The following is a 9,789-nucleotide window of genomic DNA, read 5'->3' on the forward strand; positions in this document are numbered from 1 at the left end:
TGGATACACAATGCTAGTTACCATACTCCTCTGAAACGGCTTGACCGATTTTTACCAAATTTTATATGCATATTCAGTAGGTGTGAGAATCGGCTTCTATCTATTTTCCATACCCCTAAGTGATAAGGGTTGTTCACCCTTAAATATATTTTTTTATTTTTTTATGATACAGCATACAAAAATACATACAACTCTAAATTTTCACCCCTCTACGATCAACCCTTATTTTTAATCAGTAAATTAAAAACATTATTTTTTTGCAAAACAACGTTTGCGGGATCAGCTAGTAATCTTGTATAATTCACGCTTTGATTGCCACTGCTCACAAATAAGATTCCAGATGGTTGACAGCAGTATCCTGTGCATACCAAAATATCACACTGCGATCTGCATCCATCTGCCAAGGGTGGCGATTATGGTTTATCCCACATAGATATCTTTGGGTGAAGCCTATCCCTTGCAGTGATTGTTAGGCTAAAACGGTGATGATGGTATTGTGGGAGTCGTATATACACTGATGTGATGTCTGAATGAATAATAGGTGTAAGATTTTGTGGACGAGCGTAGCCGACGGGTGAACTTAGTGTGCCGAATTAGTGCAGCGAGCACATGCACGCACCGGTGACGCGGTTGCAGACCTTTTGTTACTTTTGTTTCTTTTGTTTCTTTTATTTCTATTGCCCGCTTTCACTCGGTCGCAGACCACATTGCGCCCCAGAGTCCTACGACGAATGCACGTCCTTTTTGCTCGCACTCAAGCGCTAATTAAAATTCGTTCGTGTGTTAAATAAATTGATAAAGTGTTACAAACGTCTTTTAATAAGATACTAACTCTTTAGTATATTTCAATAGAGAAGAGTTTAATTTAATAGAGAAAGAACACATTGTAAAATAGCATAAAACGAATATAAATTTACTTATAAGAAACAATATTTAATGTTCATGTGCTCACCAATAGTTTCCGGCACATTCACGTTAGGTAAGGCGAACCAAGTGAAAGCACTGGCGCTGGTCAACGCACACGACACCAGGAGCATCTCCCGCCGCCGGGTGCTGCCCCACCAGCCCAAGAGCGGTGACATTACCGTCTCCAAAATCGCCAGAATCATTATAAACATATCTGTAACATATTACAATACAAACTTTGTAAAGAGGTTCCATATTCTCAGTTGTGAGGGATGACACAAAGAATTATATGAGAATATTCAATGGTAATATCTTAGAGAACTTAACAAAATGGAGGAGTGATCCTTCAACATCGACTGCTACAAAAGGATCGTATGTTGTCGACAGAGTGGGTTATTAAAACCTTTTTATATACTTATTTATACTTTTTAAATTGACAGTTTGTGTTGCCAGTCTATTTTTACGTATTATTTAACTGTTAATTAGTTTTGTAAAGTTATAATTGAATCACCACCATCGTTTGAATTTATTTAATCATCCCATCAGCTCGTCAAGCATCAGGTTTCGAACCTTCGCTTTGATGTAAAGAATAGATTGTATTACGAAGGAGTGAGTAAAGACTGTGCTATGGAAAAGCGAAGTGGTTTTTGGTGTGTACTGGTTACCAACTGCAATTGAAATGCAAAGTAGGCAGTTAAAGTAGGAGAAAAAAAGTAAAGAGAAAAGTGTAGTTAGAGAAAGAAAGAACAACGCTGTCGGATGGGCAGCCATTTATTGTGATTTATATATTTATATATCTCTTTATAGTTTGCAGTGTCCATTGTTTGCGTACAAAAGACTACCAACGTGTGTTTTAGTAGGTAGAAATCCCACATAACCCTGTCCTTCCTCCAGAGGGGAGAATATCTTGAGTCCATTCTGGTTTTCACTCTGATACCAGAAAAAAAAGAAAATCCAGTCGCAGTGTGCAAAGACGATAGACGTTGTAGAAGCTATCTTTATCAATGAGGGAGATACAATGAATTCAGGTGTTACTTTGCGGAAGTCCATCCTAAGTAAGAAAATGACTAATATGTAGCTACTTCCGCTATGTAGCAGTAGTCGTGCAATAAAGCGCAACGCCCGCCAGCCCGCTGATAAATGCGTATGCGGCAAACAATGCGAATTACACAACTACCACCGTTAATTCACTCAACATGTGTTTCACCCCTCCACGGGGCATCCTCAGGAGTTATGTTACACCGATTAGTGCCTAGTGGCACTAATCGGTGTAACATAACAATCGTGTTTGGCATTTACTTTACTTTATTGCACGACTACTGCTACATAGCGGAAGTAGCTATGTATTAGTCCTTTTCTTACTGAAGTGATAATAAATAATGATTTCGCTTAATTCTTACCGATGACATAAGGTGAGAAATTCCCTGCCCTCACGCTTTGCTTGAGGAGTTTGTAAGCACACACTTCAGCCACTGCTATAGTCAGAACAGCTCCAACCAGGGCGTCTCGAAGTTTCTCCGCCACGAATATTTCGCTCGAGAACCATTTCTTTATTTTCGCCCTTACTAAAATTGTACAATGAATATAATATTATAACTACAAAATAAAAACTAAAGTCAATTTATTTTTCTGCTATATTATACAAAAAAAACTCTTCTTCTTCCTTCCCTTTTCCCTTTATTTGGGGTCGGGTCTCCTTATCAATTTGCGCCAGGCCACTCTATCCTGGGTTGTCTCTGCATCAAGTTGAAGGGTTTCCAGTTCCTTTCCGATATTAGACCATTAAACAAAAAAAACTATAAAATGGAAAAACATTGCAATGATAACCTATATGTTATATCTTATTCATTCTCATGAATATATATACAGGGTTTTATGTATAAGAGTGTGAATATAGTTAGTTTATACAAATATTTTTAATATGGGCACCATGTTCTGATATATTTTAGTTTTTTTTTAATTATAGTGAGAAAACTTTTTTCCTATAAAATTGCTCATTTTTATGTTAAAGAATAAATAATTAAAGATACAATATATAATTTTTTATAATCTTTGAAATGTGTGCATAACCTACTATACAATTAAAGTGATTTACTTTTCTAATAACTGAAATAATGCAAAAAAAGTGTTTAAAAAGTTCAAAAAACTTCAGTGTGTTTTTACATAAAACGTGGTATGAAAAAGATTTAAATTATTCGAAAAAGTAGTATGTCTTTTCCTCTTTCTTTTAACATATAAAACTTAGAGTTGAATATCTTAGAGATATGTTGTTAAATTGATAAAATACAGTAAATCGTAGAGTTGAAAACAAAGTTTATTTTAATAAAAATAATTACGTTTATAGTACACCAATACCCCGCTTTGCGTCGTTTCGTTTTGCGTTTTTTCCAAGTTGCGTCGCTGCTAAATTAGCACTAATTTTCACTGTGCGTTGTTAGATTTTCGAGGTTGCGTTATTTTGGGTTCGAGTCTTTAATTTTTTTTTTGAAATTTTCTTTTTTTTCTAAAAGATGGCAACACTTGTTTCTAATTGCGCCATGTCATCAAAACTCGGGGATTCCCTTTCTAACTAAAAATCAACGCAATTTGAATACAGTTTTATTTTCATTTCGTTTTGCTAATTTTAGAGTTCAGTTTCAATTTGGTAGTGCGTTGTGCTTTTTTTTTAAAGAGAATAATAAATTTATATAAATTTTTACGTCTTGTTTCTGGTTACAAAATGGTAAATATTATTCCAATTTATTTATTGGTAGAGTTATATTATTTTTGTTTTTAAATGTTTACTTTGTTCAATTTTCTTTTCAAAAAGTAGTATTTTCGTGACCCCGGAACTTATCTTCGATTTATACATGGTTTGCTAAAGAAAATCTTAATTCACTTTGCGGCGTTTCAATTTGCGTCGTGTTTTTCGTGACCCTGGAACCTATGTTCGATAATTACATGGTTTGCTATAGAAAATCTTAATTCACTTTGCGGCGTTTCAATTTGCGTCATGCTTTTCATGACCCTGGAACCTGTCTTCGATCTTTACATGGCTTGCTATAGAAAAGCTTAATTCACTTTGCGGCGTTTCAATTTGCGTCGTGTTTTTTTTGAACGTAACCACGACGCAAAGTGAGGTATTGGTGTACCATAATTATTGTGGGACTCATATAAGTGTGTGTGTGCGTAAGCTTGCGTGCGCGTGTGTGTGTTTATATAGATATATACATATAAATAATTCTCAACTATTCCGAACGGAATGGTATGTGTGTAGGTTAGGTTAGGTATGTGTGTGTTTTTGCGTGTGTGTGTTAAGAACACGGACGAGCCGCTGGAAATGCCCGTGGCGTTAATTATGCACGGTGGTATATTTGGCATAACATATCGTGTCTCATATCTCTCACCAGCACGCAGACTCGAGTATAGTAGGTGTACCTATGTACAGTATCGGCGCACTACTTATCAGGTGCAGTACCCCATAAAACATAGCGTAGTTAGTTTGTATTAATTAGTTTTAATGAATTTTAAATTAGTGTTAATTTTTAGTTTTTGCATTATTCAGTTTTTTTTATTACCTGTCTCAATAAACGTGTTTATTTACTGTATGGTTCTGCATGTTTCTTTTAATAAATAACTCCACGTGTCATGCTGCAGTCCACTAAATATGAAATTGAACGCGCCTCTGTGAAATACGGCAGAAAACGCTATTATGAGATTACGTCATAAATACCTGTTAGACAATTCGTTTTCCCTAAACGATGCATTTTATGTTTCTCTTCAGTGTAACATGAATTTAAAACTTTCAACTTTAAACTCAATTATTAGAGAAACTTGTTCCAGAATTTTCTAAATCAACACGTGGCAATCGCAGTCGATGGTATCTGTAATAGAAAGATTTTATATTTAAATTCTTTCGAAATTCATCCTCTTGTTATGAAACTTATTATTTTTAGTTTTTTTTTTATAAATATACATTGATTAACATTTTTATGGAATACTATCATGTACAGTTGTACATGACTTTAATTAGTTTAAAAAAAAAACCCGGAATTTTTTAGACACAAAAGTAGTTTCCATAACAAGCGAATCCTTCATTTTTAAGTTTAATGATCAGATCTAGTTACTGCCTGATGTGAGCGGTGAGTAGGGACAGGGTACGGTTGACAATACGCAAACGAGAAAAAAAAATATTTGTTTTTAAATCTGCCGAGTACAGTCAGGTTGATTTTTATGGTGCAAGAATAATGTCATAACGTGAACGCGACTTAATTTTTACAAATGGCGCCAAACGTCACTGCGCTTTGATATTTTTATTCTAACACGTGAACCATAAGGAGGATAAGTGTAAGGGTGTGATCAAGAGATAAGAACTCTTTGATATATTTACTAAAATAAGGATTTTTAGTAAATTATTATACTCTTACTACTGGACATCCATAGATGGATATAGCCCTCCCTCTCCCACACCAAAGAATTTCAATAGAACCGACTGGAAGCACCTATCATTCAGCGTTTCCTGACGTTCTTAACAAAGCCTTCTATCATCTTTTTTGGTGGAAGATACAAGATCTCAACTTCTGAACCTCCTGGATCATTGCCCAATGCCACTACAATTGTTCTATACTTTATAGACTTTACAGTGGTGTTCAGAAGTAAGGAATGAGACTTCGAATCCAGGTTCCATTCTCGGGATATTTTTTATATAATTTAAACTTTTTGCAATAATTGAATGCAGGCCGCGAATTTATAGCGAAGGGCTATGTCCAGTGGAACTGTAGCTGTGACGACAGTAATGTCTTAGTTTCAAGAACGAATATGATATTTATAATTCTTATCCTATACGATAATTTCTAAGAACTACGATAGGTTATCTCTAGGATTTGTAACTATTAGGGATGTAATATAAATAATTGCCCGTTTAAAGTGGCAGTGGGAGGTACACATCGCTTATACATCTAATTGCCGTTGAAGCTGAAAGTTTATCTAAATAACATCTACATTTAAAGAACGACAATTAAGTTGTTAAAAACAAAAAATGTATGAACAAAAATTTATTTTATTTTATTTAATATTCTTTAGGACACGTTTAAATAGCTTCATAATATTAAACAAAATAAATGGCCGGTTTTATCAGACAAAGCAATCTCTTACAGACAACCATAACATGCAAAGGGTAGAGGTATAAATAATGGGTAGTTAATATTTGCAAATCATACATAAATATACATATATATTTATATAATATACATACCTATAATAAATATGGTATAATACCTTATATATTATAAACATATATTAAAAATGTTGATATAGAAAGATAATAATTAAAAGATTTTAAAATATGAGTCCAGCAGGAAATGGTGAAGGAGAGAAGGCGAAAGGTAAAGGTGTGGAAAGGAATAAAAGATTGAGAAAGCGAAACGCGTCAGAGATATTGACACGGACAAAAGAAAAGATCATCAGAAAATAACAGGAGAAGAAAATCAATAAATTATTCAGTAATAAAACTGTACCAGTGAACCCTAGATATAGGTTGTACTAGAGGTCCCTAATAACAGGGGCCGTGAAAATATATACATATAAGTAAGAAAAGGACCAATATTTAGCCACTTCCGCACATGCAGTGGTAGTCGTGCAACAAAATGCCTACTAGATCTATTTCGTATATGACTTGCCTTATACATGCGACAAGCAATCGCTCGCGACGGCGTACATTATTATTCATTCAAACCAGTTTTAGCAGCGGATAGAACCTTTTAAACGACACAAAATTTAAAGAATATATATAATAAAATTCTGTTTAAAAGCAACCGAGATTTGAGCGCTGAAGATTCTAGAAAAATTTGATGTCCTAGATGTATGCTTAGAATCCCGGAGATGCCGCACCAGAACAACGTTTCTATCCTCAAAGAACCAAATACAAAAGAAGTTATCGTCTTTCCAAATACTAATAGCAAAATATCCCAAGTATTATTAAAACATCCTTCTTGACATTATTTTTGAGCTGATAGTCGCCAATTGCGTTGCCCACATCCAGAGAATTCCCGCGACTTTAAATATGTAGCCAGTCCACCTAGTGGGCTGACTACCCACGCTGTGTCTACCGGTTTGTGAAATCTTGCGGCCTACTGCCACTACAGACGAGCAATTCTTCGAACTAAGTCGGTGATATTTGATCTTCAGCGGATCTCATTTCTAATTCGATTTCGCAGTGAAACTCCTGACATAGCCTTGTCCATTACTTTCTGGGTGACTTTGAAACATTACCAAATCATATTTATCAATAAATACAAATTAATATTAACTTTAATGGAATCAGGCGTTACCTTGCGGAAGTCCATCCTAAGTAAAAAAAGGACCAATATTTAGCCACTTTCGCACATGCAGTGGTAGTCGTACAACAAAGTGCACCGGCAAACAATGCGAATTACACAACTACCACCGTCAAATCACTCAACACGTATTTCACCCCTCCACGGGGCATCCTCAGGAATCATGTTACAAGGGTTAGTGCCACTCGGTGTTTGGCATTTACTTTACTTTATGCACGACTACTGCTATATAGAGGAAGTAGCAATATATTACTTCTTTTCTTACTGAAATGATAATAAATAATGATTTCGCTTAATTCTTACCGATGACATAAGGTGAGAAATTCCCTGCCCTCACGCTTTGCTTGAGAAGTTTGTTACACAACTGCCACCGTCAAATCACTCAACACGTGTTTCACCCCTCCACGGGGCATCTTCAGGAGTTACACCGATTAGTGCCAAACACAGAATGAATCGACAATCAGCGGGCTGGCGGGCGGTGCACTTTGTTGCACGAGTACCACTGCATGTTCGGAAGTAGCTAAATATTGGTCCTATTCTTAATTAATATTTACATAAACTATTATACGAATGACGTATATTGTTGATTTACGAACGTATAGATAAAGAAATATACATGTAACGTAGTGTCACTTGGAAAGTAATGCGGTAAGGAGAGGATATAAATACATTTAAAAAACTTTTAAGTTAATCGGTTTTTTGATACCCATATTGTAGTGATTGCGGAAAAATATGTACCTAGTCCGCCATATTGGAACGGCGTCCATCTTGAATTTTAAATTTTGACATAATTTTCGTGTTTTACTAATGTAGCCCTTTCATTTAATACCTATATTGAGGGGGTTAAGGAAAAATATGTAATCCGCCATTTTGTATCGGCGGCCATCTTAGATTTATAATGTTATTGATTTTATTATATTGTATTGTCATTTAAATTAAATGTGTGTACCAAATTTCAGATCAATCTGACAACGGGAAGGTGCTTAAATTTCAATTTCTAATTTTGACCCAAATAAACAAATTCCGTACGGGCCGAACTAAATAAAACCGTTTAATAATGTTCAAAGGAATGATTTTTAATTTAATTCATTCATTGACGCAATCCAAAAGATGTAACCACATGACCTTATGTGAAAACCTAATATACCTCCGTTCAACTTACTGGACCTTCGCAAGAAAAAATCTACAGCAGAATCTTTTGATGAGTTCGCCCGGCACCTTGTAAGAAACCTCAAGGCATTTAACGGTCTGTAGCGCTTGGGCAGCGACTTGAAATAAAATAATGTACCAAATAAAACTTACAAATTGTATTGTTAATATGTATAAATTTAAGCTATATTTACACATAAGAGAAAATTGTGTACGAAAAATTGTAAGAAATTATAAAACACTGTCGTGCCTCGCAGCTGGGAGAAGAAAGATCCGTATCAAATAGCGGCAACCCTCTCCAAACTGTCTGCGTTTAGTAAAAGCGAAAAAAATGTTAATAATGTTAGTAAAAAAAATCCATTCATTGTTTTACAACTGGCACATCGTTTTGTACATTTAACTATAAAATTTGATTTATTTTTCAGGCATTATACCCAGGATTTAACATTTACGAATATCATTCATGTGATTTATAATAAATATTATAATACACTTATAAATAAGCGACGATCGGTAAACAGCGTTTATTACAGCTAATAAAATAAAAATAATTGTATACCATTAATTATTAATAAATTTTATAGCAAATTAAACATATTAACTATAAAATTTTCCATCGTGGTCTAAAGATGCCCACCGAAGGCACAAGCTTTATTTTTTATCTCTGGGGGGATCTACCATGATCGTAATATAGTATCATGGTACGCGGCAGGGGTGGCTTAACCCATTCCACTCAAAGGCTGTTATGTAGCATCGATAAAATTTAATTGAATTATAGTATCTTGCGATTCTAGAATATGTTTCATTCATTCGTGATTCAAACATTTTAGTAACAAAAATCTTTCCTGTTTTAAAATTTTCCGCAAAAAGAAGTATTACACCATGTCGAGTATCACTCGACAGTGGAGCTTGGGGAACGAAATCAGTGTCGAGTGACACTCGACATTGGAGTAGAAAGGGTTAACCTATAGTGCAGAGTATGCAATGCACACGGGCGCCGCCGCCTGAGACAGCTAAGAGCATCGTCTTGGAATCTATCGCGTTTCGCCGCTTAGTTTCACAAGAGATGTGCTACAGACATAAAAACAATGAATATTATTCTACCGTCATAAGTAGAAAGGCCGTAACTAATACCATACTGTAGAAAGATTGAAGAACTGTAGCATGAAAGAGATATAATAGACTGAATGAGAATGTGAAGAACGAAAGAAGAGAGAGAAAATAAAAGACAATGTAAATAAATAAATGCTAAAAAAGTCCCTATCCCACGACAAATAGGAGTACGAGAGGCCCCCAATAACGGGGGTCATTAAAAAAAATACCATACTGTAAGCTATACCTACTTATAAAATAGCTTGTTGGAATATGAAAAAACTTTCTTGTTACGACGGTAAAGTTAATAGTTTTAGCCGCGAGGGGG

The sequence above is a fragment of the Battus philenor genome, unplaced genomic scaffold, assembly GCF_028537555.1.
Source record: "Battus philenor isolate CCGP_79_NKW_IND1 unplaced genomic scaffold, ilBatPhil1.0.hap1 SCAF_18, whole genome shotgun sequence".
Taxonomy (NCBI): domain Eukaryota; kingdom Metazoa; phylum Arthropoda; class Insecta; order Lepidoptera; family Papilionidae; genus Battus; species Battus philenor.